Here is a 12,648-nt window from a genome sequence, read left to right as displayed (position 1 = left end):
TAGTTCAGAGGGAAAATTTATACATGAAAACAAAACATATGTTTTCCTATTTATAAGTGAGTATATATTTTTATCAAGAACCTTTAAAATTTACATTTAATATGCTTAAAAATTTTATTCAAATCTCATTTATTTTTATCAAGTTAATTAGCTGCTATATTAAATCATCCCTATGTTTTGTCATCATTATTGCTGATGTCACCAAAGCTATTTTATTTTTTAGGGAGGGCTTTTTTTTTTTTGAGGTGGCCAGGAAGGCAGAACATATTTCATCCAGCAAATTCCCTATGCATGTATTCCACTTTTTTCTTAAACCTTACCCATATTGTCATCCTTTCTTTGTGTGAAGTCTCCATTGTGTTGGTAAATGTCACTAAATTGCTTTTGAGATCATCAAGTAGGTAGCATTTCTTTTTTTTTTAAACTTTTATTTAGTAAATATAATTTCCAAAGTACAGTTTATGGATTACAATGGCTTTTCCCTCCCCCATAACTTCCCTCCCACCCGCACCCCTCCCATCTCTCACTCCCTCCCCATTCCATTCACATCAAGATTCATTTTCAATTCTCTTTATATACAGAAGATCAATTTAGTATATATTAAGTAAAGATTTCATCCATTTGCACCCACACAAAACATAAAGTGTAAAATACTATTTGAGTACTAGTTATACCATTAATTCACATTGGACAACACATTAAGGACAGAGATCCCAAAAGAGGACTTAAGTACACAGTGACTCCTGTTGTTGACTTAACAATTTGACACTCTTGTTTATGGCGTCAGAGATCTCCCTAGGCTCTAGTCATGAGTTGCCAAGGCTATGGAAGGCTTTTGAGTTCGCTGACTTTGATCTTATTTAGACAAGGTCAGAGTCAAAGTGGAAGTTCTCTCCTCCCTTCAGAGAAATGTACCTCCTCCTTTGATGGCTCGTTCTTTCTACTGGGATCTCACTCGCAGAGATCTTTCATTTAGGTCCTTTTTTTTTTTTTTCCCCAGAGTGTCTTGGCTTTCCATGCCTAAAAGACTCTCATGGGCTCTTCAGCCAGATCTGAATGCCTTAAGGGCTGATTCTGAGGCCAGAGTGCTGTTTAGGACATCTGCCATTCTATGAGTCTGCTGTGTATCCCACTTCCCATGTAGGGAGGGCTTTATATATGGCAAAGTTATATATGGCAAAGTTGATGAACATTATTAATTCTGGTGATTTTGTAACTCAAATGGAGTTTGTTACCTAATGTGTATATATACAATAGTACTGGTAGATGATTTAAGCGATCAGTAGAGTATTAGAAATGAAAGCAGAAGTGATTCTTGCATTCATTACCATGTTTCAGATGTTCCATGATGGCTATGTTCTAATGCTTCTTATGTCATTTTTCTTAACCTTTATTTTTAGGTATGTGTCTACTTCATCTAGATTGCCAGACATATAGGCAGAAATATTTCTCTATTATCATTTTGAAGACTATTGGGTCTTTATTCATATCCTTGAGTACTTTGACTTTTCTTCCTGTTTGTTTTGATTAGGCCAGCTAAATGTTCTTTCTATGTAAACTATTTTGATTTCATTATTTTTTTTCTATTGATTCTGTACTTTCTATTTAATTGAGTGCATTCTATTTTTAAAGATTTATTTATTTATTTGAAAGTCAGAGAGAGAAGGAGAGGCAGAGAGAGAGAGAGAGAGGTCTTCCATCCACTGGTTCATTCCCCAATTGGCCGCAACAGCTGGAGTTGAGCTGATCCAAAGCAAAGAGATAGGTCTCCATCGTGGGTGCAGGGGCCCAAGGACTTGGGCCATCTTCTACTGCTTTCCCAGGCCTCAGCAGAGAGCTGGATCAGAAGTGGAGTAGCTGGAACTTGAACTGGTGCCTATATGGGATGCTGAAACCACAGGTGGTGGCTTTACCCGCTACGCCACAGTACGGGCCCCGCACTATCACTTTTATTTTATTTATTTATTTATTTAATTTTTATTTTTTTGGCAGGCAGAGTGGACAGTGAGAGAGAGAGACAAAGAGAAAGGCCTTCCTTTTGCCGTTGGTTCACCCTCCAATGGCTGCCACAACCAGCACGCTGCAGCCAGAGCACTGCGCTGATCCAAAGGCAGGAGCCAGGTACTTATCCTGGTCTCCCATGGGGTGCAGGGCCCAAGCACTTGGGCCATCCTCCACTGCACACCCGGGCCACAGCAGAGAGCTGGCCTGGAAGAGGGGCAACCAGGACAGAATCCGGTGCCCTGACCAAGACTAGAACCGGGTGTGCCAGCGCCGCAAGGCGGAGGATTATCCTAGTGAGCCGCAGCACTGGCCACTATTACTTTTAATACTTATTTTCTTCTACTCAGTTTAGGTGTAATTTTTTTCTTTCTTATATGGAATTTTGTGGTGGAAATTTAGATTAACTTTAAAACTTCTTTCTTAATTAAAAATATAAACCTTTAAGTCTATAAATATCTTTTAGCAAGTTCCCTTTCTACATTTTACACACACTGGTACAGTAAGTTTCAATTATTAATAAATACATATGTTTTCTGATTTCTATATTTATGTTTAACAAAAATAGCATTTATACATGTATTATATTCTCACATGTAAAACAAATGAAGTGTAATTTATTGATCATTGGTATAACTCCACTGTGATCTAAGAATACAGTGTATATAATTTATTATCATTTAAATTCATTGCTATTTGTTTCATAGCCCATCATATTATTGTCATTGTAACTGGTGTTTGTTCTTGTGAAAAGAATATTTGTTGCAATTAAATATATGTTGTAGAATTTAGTTGTAACATCCTGATGGCTGTTTCTTTATCTCACCTCTTTTGCTATGTTTTCCTGTTTCCTGACCACAATTTTAACTGTTCATTAGTATTCCATTTTATCATCTGCTTATTGCAGATATACTTTATTTTTAGTGAATTTTCAAGGGAAGTGCTATATCTTAGCACATTTACTCAACTATTTTATACAATTTGCATCCAATTCATTACCCACTTAGCACATATAACCACTGAGCAAATATGTAACTGAGTAACAGAAACTAAATTATCAGAAACTAATCTGATTTGACTCCTTCAGCCTTCTCATAACTTTTGAGAAACCTCAGATATTGATTTATGAAGCAGTTTAGCAGTAATCTGTGTTGTTTCATCATGTGGTTTTCTCACATGTACAATAATTTTAAACTTGGGAGGGATCTTCAACTCATTAGCCTCTATCCCCAGATAATCATAAGTTATATTCCCATATTAAATTAAGAAATAGGTTAAGTAAGTCCTTATTACATTTTTATTGGAATGTATATTAATAAAGTCTTCTGGTATGCAAAGAATTTATTCCTTTGCTTTCACTCAGAGGAACACAAGTGCTGTCCTCATAAGCAGTAATAAATCTTTGGGAAGTTACTAGCCTCATAACTGCTTGGATCTTTTTTAAAGCAAACATTTTCTCTTTCTGCAAATTCCATTCCACTTTCCATAAAAATTCCTTAAATTAATGAAGTTCTGAGAAGTATGACTTTTAAAATATTATCTTGGAACTTGAGCTAGCCTAATGGTAAAGCAATAACTGAGTATGACTCTCCAAATGGCTTTTTAAATTTTTACTTGAAATAGCTATAAAAATTGTATCTATTTATGGAGTGCCATGTGATGTTAAATACATGTACACATTGCATAATGCTCAATTAGAGTAAATGCCTCTCACTCTTCAAACATTTAACATTTCATTCTGGTGAAAACATTCAAAATCCTTTCTTCTAGTTTTCTTAGTTTTTTTTTTTTTTAATAGAGAAATATACAGTATATTAAAATTGTCTATAATAACACTAATTTGCAATAAAATGGTTTCAACCGCGTTTATTGTGAAATCAAATAAAGCATGCTTTGAAAAAAGGGAATAGGAATGGAAACTGCTCTTCAAAATCTCCTTAGAGCTGCATGAGGCAATCAGAGTAGCTACCACAGCAATCAGATATTCTGCTTCTCCTGCCATTGTTGGAGGTGTTCCTTCACCATGGTAACTGTTGCTATGGAGACTACCAACTCCATTCCTGACAGAACCTCTACCTGCCAAGCACCCATCCCCCCTTCTGATCCTTGGCAAACTTATTTCTGAGTTATATGTATTTGGTGATTATTGTAAACTCTTTCAGGGAATTTTAGAGAATTAGGAAATCTTAGTATCTAAGATCTAGATGCACAGGTTCAGTCATTTGCATTAATTTTTTATCAAATCACATATGCAAACTCTAAACAATTTGTAGTGAATTAAATTGCAATTTCCAGCTGTGAGCTAAGGATTACTTTTAGCATTTGTTTGTTTTGTTTTGTTTTGTTTTGCTTTGCTTTGTTCTGGAGTATTTCAGAGGTATGAGCAACCCAATAATGCCTTTGTCTACATTCAATAACCTTCCAGAGCAGTGCCTCTTAAACTATGTCTGTTGAAGACACTTTTCCCCAGTCATAATAAACAACAAAGTTAAACTCCATTTTCATTATTAGATTCAATCTATGAATATTGTGCTGATGAATTTTTGTAAAGTTTCCATACCTTTACTCACAATGACTAAAATGTTCACTTTTAAATTTTTACCAACAGATCAATAATGAAAACTTGCGCTCTCTTTTCATTTTGGGTATCATGGCTCTGAAGTGTGAATGTGTCATTATTAAGTGGATAAAAAAATTTCTGTCTCTCCCTAGCACAGAATGAATTAGATGTAAAACCATAACTTTAAAGGAAAATAAAGGATTACTTTTTATATTTCTTTTTGACTAGCACAATGTTAGGTATATGCAACATGTAAACACTACTTTTGAAATAAGAATTTAAAAATATTTACTTGAGAAGCAAAGAGAGGGAAAGAGAGAAAGAGAGTGCACACTAATATTTGCTGTTTCACTCTCCAAATGCCTATAACATCTAGGGTTAAGCCAAAGCTAGGAACTTGGAACTTAATGCTTGTCTCGCATTTAGGTCATAGAAATCAATTACCTGAGCCATCACTGCTGTCGATCAGAATCTGAATAGGCAGGAAGCTGGAATGAAGAGCTAGAAATGGAACCCAAGTATTCCAATGCTGGACAAGGATGTCTTAATAGGTAGGCTAAACATATGCTCTGAAATTTGAATTAAAAAATGTTAAAGAGTATGTACTGGCACATTATGCTTATCTGTGTAAAGAATTTTCAGTGATTTTTCTTGAACTGTCAGTTGTCACACAGGAACTTTGCCATCAACATGTGACAGCCAGCTAGCAGCGACATTCCAAGATGGTAAACCTGAAGCAAACATGACTAGCACAAAAATATTGTCTTCACACTGTAGTTCTGAAAATAAGGAGCAGAATTCTCTATGAAATGCTTTATTACATTATCAATGACATTGAATGGGAGACAAGACAATATGACTACTAAAAATTCTTTGTCAAAGTAAGAAAATTAATTTCTTTTCATTTGAGAAAAATTAAACTGCTCTTAATGGAAGACTAATGCAGAAAAATATTGAATTTATCTATTACTGAGGATGAAAACTTCTCTGAAAAAACCTCCTCAATTGAAATGAATCAAAGCTGAAATATAGGTAGTGGTTTAATTGTTGGTGATCAAAATTGCTAAAAATAAAATGGAAAATATCAATAATTTTTTTCAATGTAATTGTTTTATATTCAAAGAAAATCTCCTGGAAACCCAAAATCTGTTCCTAGTCCAAAATTTGAGTAGTGGAAATCCCATATTATTACATCATCAGAATTACAAATCATAATAAATCTTTGTATGTAAAATTTAACATATTTTTCTAAATTAATTTTTAAAAATATTGATGAAATAATTATGCAGAAATAAAGAATTTAAAATTACTTTAATTGGATTGAACACTTGATATTTCTCATTAGGAAAAAATGTATCAGAAAAATCATGGTGGGGCCGGCGCTGTGGCACAGTAGGTTAATCCTCTCCCTGAGGTGCTGGCAACCCATATGGGAGCTGGTTCTAGTCCCAGTTGCCCCTCTTCAAATCCAGCAGTAGAAGATGGCCCAAGTGCTTGGGCCCCTAAACCCATATGGGAGACCAGGAAGAAGCACCTGGCTCCTCGCTTCTGATCGACGCAGCTCCGGCCTTTGCGGCCATCTGGGGAGGGAACCAAAGGAAGGAGGACATCTCTCTCTGTCTCTCCCTCTCACTGTCTGTAACTCTACTTGTCAAATAAAATAAACAAAATCTTAAAAAAAAAAAAAAAGAAAAAAAACATGGTATGAATAGTGGAGAGGTGATGCTCAGGTATGAAATTTTAATTATTTCTTTTTTTGAAAGTCAGAGATATATATAGAGAGAGGTAGAGATAGAGAGAATGCTTCCATCTACTGGATTGGTTCACTCCCTGGATAGTCTCAATGGCTGAGGCTGGGCAAGGTAATAGCCAAAAGTCACAAGCCAAGAGCATTTGATCATCCTCCACTGCCCTTCCCAGGCCGATAGCAGGGAACTGTATTGGAAGTGAAGTATCCAGGACTTGATCCAGTGCCCATATGGAGCACATAAGGCTGCAGTTTAACCCACTATGCCATAACACGGGGCTACCAGGTATAAATTTTATTGAATTTATTAGCATAGAATAAAACGCGATCACACTTAAGGAAATAGTCAAATGACCTTTGAAATATTACATGTATAAAGTCACAGGGAGGGAAAGATCTGTTTGTAATAAGAATAAAAAAAAAAACATTAGAAAGAAAACGTAGTGGAGGCAAAATATACCACACATATTAACAATATAAAATGCATTTACTAGAGATCAAATGTTTGTGTTTCCTTGATATTCATATCTTACAATCCTACTTCCTAAATAAATTTGATGATATTAGGAGGTGAGGCCTTTGGGGGATCATTAGGACAGACTCCTAATGAATGAGATTAGTGCCATATATAGGAGACTCTAGAGAGTTCCTTCATTGTGTACCATCTACCACAAGAGACCACAGGTGCAACAGGCTTTGCAATTTATTCTTTCATGCTATAAGAAATTCAGTGTATATTCATCCATTGGCCCACAAATAAATAACCTGAAGTGGTCTTTTGAAAGTTACAGCATTTAATGATGGTCATTGTATTGTCTGATCTTTGTAGCTCAAATTTTTTACTCCAAGCTGAAATTCTGTAGATATTTCTGATGATAGAACTATGTTAACTCAATAACATTTTATTTATTTATTTATTTATTTATTTATTTATTTATTTGACAGATAGAGTTAGACAGTGAGAAACGGAGAAAAAGATCCTCCTTCCATTGGTTCACTCTCCAAATGGCCACTACGGCTAGCACGCTGCACCAATCTGAAGCCAGGAGCCAGGTGCTTCTTCCTGGTCTCCCATGCAGGTGCAGGGGCCCAAGCACTTGGGCCACCCTCCACTGCCCTCCCAGGGCACAGCAGAGAGCTGGACTGGAAGAGGAGCAACCAGGACTAGAACCCGGCACCTATGTGGGATGCCAGCGCTGCAGGCGGAGGATTAACCAAGTGAGCCATGATGCCTGCCCCTCAAGAGCATTCTAGAATTTTAATATATATCTCTATAAGACCTCTCATCAACATTTTGTAAACATTGAAAGATTTAATGCTATAACGAGTACTCAAATAATATATTTCACTTTGTGTTTCTATGGGGGTGCAAACTGTTGAAATCTTTACTTAATGCATACTAAACTGATCCTCTGTAAAAAAAAAAAAAAAAAAAAAAAAAAAAAAAAAAAAAAAAGAAAAGAATAGAAACTATCAACTCCCAACTTGACTCTCACTGGGATTAAACATGACAATAGGTCTGATCTGATTTCATCATCATTAAAAAAAAATCATCTATTATTTTTCACTTTATGTTTCTGTGTGGGAGCAAACTGTTGAAATCCTTACTTAATGTATACTAAGCTGATCTTCTGTATATTAAGATAATCGAAAATGAATCTTGATGTGAATGGAAGGGGAGAGGGAGTGGGAAAGGGGAGGGTTGTGGGTGGGAGGGACGGTATGGGGGGGAAGCCATAGTAATCCATTATTCGTACTTTGGAAACGTATATTCATTAAATAAAAGTTAAAAAAATAAAAAAAAAAAAAAGAAAGTTAATTAATATAAAATTGTGACCACATAGTTTACTAAAATTGCATTAAGTTTTTAACAAGCATAAAATTTTAAGCATTTCTCTTTAAATGGAAACACAGAATTTTGAAACTATTAAAAAAGAACCATAAAATTGAAATAGATGCATTAACATAATAGGAAAGTATTTTCAGACGTCTAAACATTTGGTACAACAAAAAGCTAAAACAAGGTTTAATAGAAAAAGATTGTGTAGAAGTGTTTACAAGAATCTGGGTTAAATTCATAAGTAGGCTTCCCTGGGCTTGGTATTACAATGTAACAACATTTAAGAGATTCGTTAATTTATAATTTTATGACCAAAATTAGAATATTTAAAAAAAACTGAACCATCATTTTGTAACTGTCATTACGTATTTTTGTTTACTATAGATACTATATAAAAGAAACATATGTAATCTTTAAAGAATACAGCTATTTCTAAGACTATTTTATGTATTCTATATTTAGGGAAACATTGAAACTATGCCTAACTGAAGTTTGTTTAATTTTCCATGTTTTTTTTAGAAGGTAGTATTTTTTTTTTATCACACTTTGTATATCTGCTAAGCAAAAAGATTGTGGTGCTGAACCTATCAAATTTCCAAACATTATTTGCTTATTGGTAGGAAATGATTTTTCCTTTGTTCATGTAACTATATTCCTGATTACCATCTCAATTCTGCAGTTACCATGTATACTATCAATCACTTATTTTATAATGCTGAATATGTCTTCTTTTACTTTTTTTGGCAGGGAGGATAGCTTCCTGGTTGGAAGAGAAATCCTCATTTACCAGAAACAGAGATAGCATCATTAAACAACTCTTAATAACATCCTTAGCTGTTCCTTTTGGATGTGGTAATTTGTGTTAGTTTTGTAGTCATTCTATGTTCATATTTATGATTTGTACAACTTGATGAAAATGATGAAGTAGAAATATTTATTGCTCATAGTTTAGTTAATGAAAAAAATATAGTACATATCATTATTGCTAAATGCTTTCTTTAAATTGATGTACTTCTCATTTTATTCAGGTTGGCATATTGCCAAAATAGAAATTACCCTTCAGGAATTTATTATAAAGAGACCTTAAAGTTAGTGTATTACTTTCCTATTATTTCTATAAAAATTTTCACAAACTTTGTGGCTTAAATAATGCACCTTTACTACCTTACAATCCTTTAGGTAGGAAGTAGCAGCATAGGGTTGCCCCCCCCTTTTTTTCTGTTCAGAGCCTCATAAGGGTAAAATCAAGGTGTTAATAGGACTGTGTTCCTTTTTTGGAAGCTCTGGGGCTGAACTTGCTTCAAAGCTCATTATTGTTGATCCAATCCCAGTGCTGTGCAGCTGTAGGATTAAGTTCCTACTTCCTAGATAATTGTGAGACAGAAGACCTTCTAAGAATCTTAAGGCACTTCTCTTCATTTTCCCTGTTAACTTCATAATCAACAATGAAATATTGAGTCCAAACTATTTGAATCTCTCTAACTTCTATCAGACCTCTTTTTTTTTTTATTTTTTAAAGCTTTTTATTTAGTGAAAGGAATGCATAGGCAAATGAGAGCTTTAATCTGAAGGAGGAAGAAAAATCTGGAAATTAAGTTTGAGTCCTTACCAAGCAGAGAGCAGGCCAAGAGCCATGCACAGCAAGTGTTTGGTTACGAACAGCCATAAGAAGCTTAGCACGACTAAGCGAAGGTGAGGAGAGCAGTTGGCCCAAAGGCCACGCACCCCAAAGGCCACACTCCTCAAAGGCACAGGTCAAGAGAATCCAGGGCAAGGAGAGTAAGGGCCAGGCCCACTGTGTTCCACTTCCAAAGGGGTGTGGTCATGTAGCCTGATTGGTAGATGGGCCTGATTGTGTATCTGCCTGCCTACATCATTCCCCCCTCAGAGACTCCATTCCCTTAATCTTAAGGGATTTTGAATGGCATAGAATCATCATATCCTCTATAGCTGCTTCCTGCTTATGAGGGGCGTAGTGCAGGCCCTGCCTGTCCTATCTAACATCTCATCTCATCTCATCTAACAAATTCATTTTATGAGCTGGAATAGTCTGGGTCACCATCATAGTTGTGTCCCCTGCATGGTCAGTTAATCCCAGAAGTTGCTGAGTTCTGAAACATATGTTTGTTAATTAGCATAAGCAAAACTGGAACAAAACCAACTGTGACTGGTGTACCCTTTAAGATGGAAAGGTTACCCTATGTAGATTATAAACCCATTTAGCTTGAGCATAGAGAATTATAATACAAGAACCCATTAGGAGTTTTATGGTCAACAACAGTTCCCAGATAGAATCAAAAGAGGAGGCAGGCACAACATATCTGCCTTAAGGTGCAGCAGTCTTGATGTGAGGAATGTAAAAGCTTTACTTATCTTTTTTGCTTTTGAAGAAGTACTTAAGATCGCTGATTGGCTTGCGGGAATAATCAGGCACGTCTTTTGAATTCACCTGTGAAGACTTAAGAGGAGGAAGATTAATTCTAATTTCACTGAGGTAGTCATGCTTAGTAACACCTGGTAAGGCTGTTCCATTTAAACTGCCACTGATCCGAAGAGGATCTTTCTGTGAGTGGCTTGCTCAGGAAATCCTAAAGTTGGGGATTCTGTTAACAGCTCTTTACTTACTTGGAATACCTCTGTAGCTGCCGTGCCCAGTACAGTGTGTCTGTATTAGGGCCTTTTACAGCCTCAAACAAAGGCTTGGAATCTAAATCCTGCAACCATATTCCATAGAATCCTGTCATCAGCGATTCCCAATGTTGGAGCTTCTGTAAGAAGCTCCTTAATTCTTTGGAACAACTTTTGTAGTTCCCCTGTCCAGCAATGTCTGCATCAGGGCCTTTGAAGACTTTATACAAAAGCTTGGAATTCAAATCTTGGAATCCAAATTCCACAGAATTCTGCTGTTCCCAGAAATATCCTTAGTTGCCTTTTTATACAGAATAGCTTTCTTTCCCTTGACTGAGAGATCACAGTTAGAACATATCCTGGAGTTAGAACATATCCCAGGAAATCTACCTCTTGTTTAGAAACCCGAGCTTTGTTTCCGAAGTTCTGTATCCTCACTATCCCAGATTTTGGGTTTAGTGGGATGCAGAAGAAATTATCCCTTAGGCAAAGGTTCAGCACACAATATGATGCATTGAAACAACTGTCTTAATTAGTAGTTCTGAGGCTTTTAACCATTCTGTATTTTGTATTTGATCTTATGTTAAAATGTAAGAGATAGGAATATCACAGAGACATGGATCCAAGAGTTTATGTTTGAGACAATTAACTTTAAAGGAACACCTAAGAATACAGGCAATGAAGTTTGACATTTAGACATAACTAAAACTTATGATGTGTAAGAATGGGCTAAATCTTTGGGATCAAGTTTTACCATTAATTCCAATACTGTAACTCTTTCAGGACAGAGCTCCTGCATGGGAAGTTAGTACACAGTGACTCCTGTGGTTAATTTAATAATTAACACTCTTACGTATGATGTCAGTGATCACCTGAGGCTCTTGACATGAGCTGTCTAGGCTATGGAAGCCTTTTGAATCCTCAAACTCCCTTAAGTATTCCTCCAAGGCCATAAGCAAAGTGGACGTTCTCTCCCCGCTCCAGAGAAAAGTACATCCTTCTTTGAGGACCACTTCTTTCGACTGAGGTCTCACCCAGCGAGGTTCTCCAAGAAGGAACATTTTTTGCATGAGTGTCCTGGCTTTCCAGGCCTTAAATGTTCTCCTAGGCTTTTCAGCCAGACCAGAATGCCTTTAGGGCTGACTCTGAGGTCACCGAGCATTGCTTAAAGCAATGCCACTCTGTGAGTCTGCTGTATGGACTGCTTCCCGTGTTGGAGCATTCATTCCTCTTTAATCCTACTTATTATTAGTGGTAAAGACATAATCATATTTATATGATTACTTTAAACTTAGTCCCATCTATACGATCACTTAAAATTTAATCCTAGGGCCAGCGCCGTGGCTCACTTGGTAAATCCTCCGCCTGTGGCACCGACATCCCATATGAGTGCTGAGTTCTCGTCCCGGTGGCTCCTCTTCCAGTCCAGCTCTCTGCTGTGGCCCAGGAGGGCAATGGAGGATGGCCCAAGTGCTTGGGGCCCTGCACACACATGAGAGACCAGAAAAAAGCACCTGGCTCCTTGCTTCGGAGCAGTGCCGGCCATAGTGGCCATTTGGAGGGTGAACCAACGGAAGGAAGACCTTCCTCTCTCTGTCTCTCTCTCTCTCTCTCTCTCTCTGTTTATAACTCTACCTGTCAAATAAAAAAAAATAATCCTATATATATAATCACTTTAGTAATTAATCCTACTTATTTGATCACTTTAAAATTTAGTCCCATCTATATGATCACGTTAAAATTTTAGATGTTACTTTTACCATCTATCCCAAGGGGATTTGGGAACCCATGGCAAATTTTTACACTGTATCCTTAGAAATAAGTCCATAGAAATGCATGCAGGACTGTACAGCTTTACAGTTTCTTTGAAGG

This window comes from Oryctolagus cuniculus, chromosome 9 (genome assembly GCF_964237555.1).
Source record: "Oryctolagus cuniculus chromosome 9, mOryCun1.1, whole genome shotgun sequence".
NCBI classification, from domain to species: domain Eukaryota; kingdom Metazoa; phylum Chordata; class Mammalia; order Lagomorpha; family Leporidae; genus Oryctolagus; species Oryctolagus cuniculus.
The sequence above is the reverse complement of the archived record's forward strand: the minus strand, read 5'-3'. Positions refer to the sequence as shown.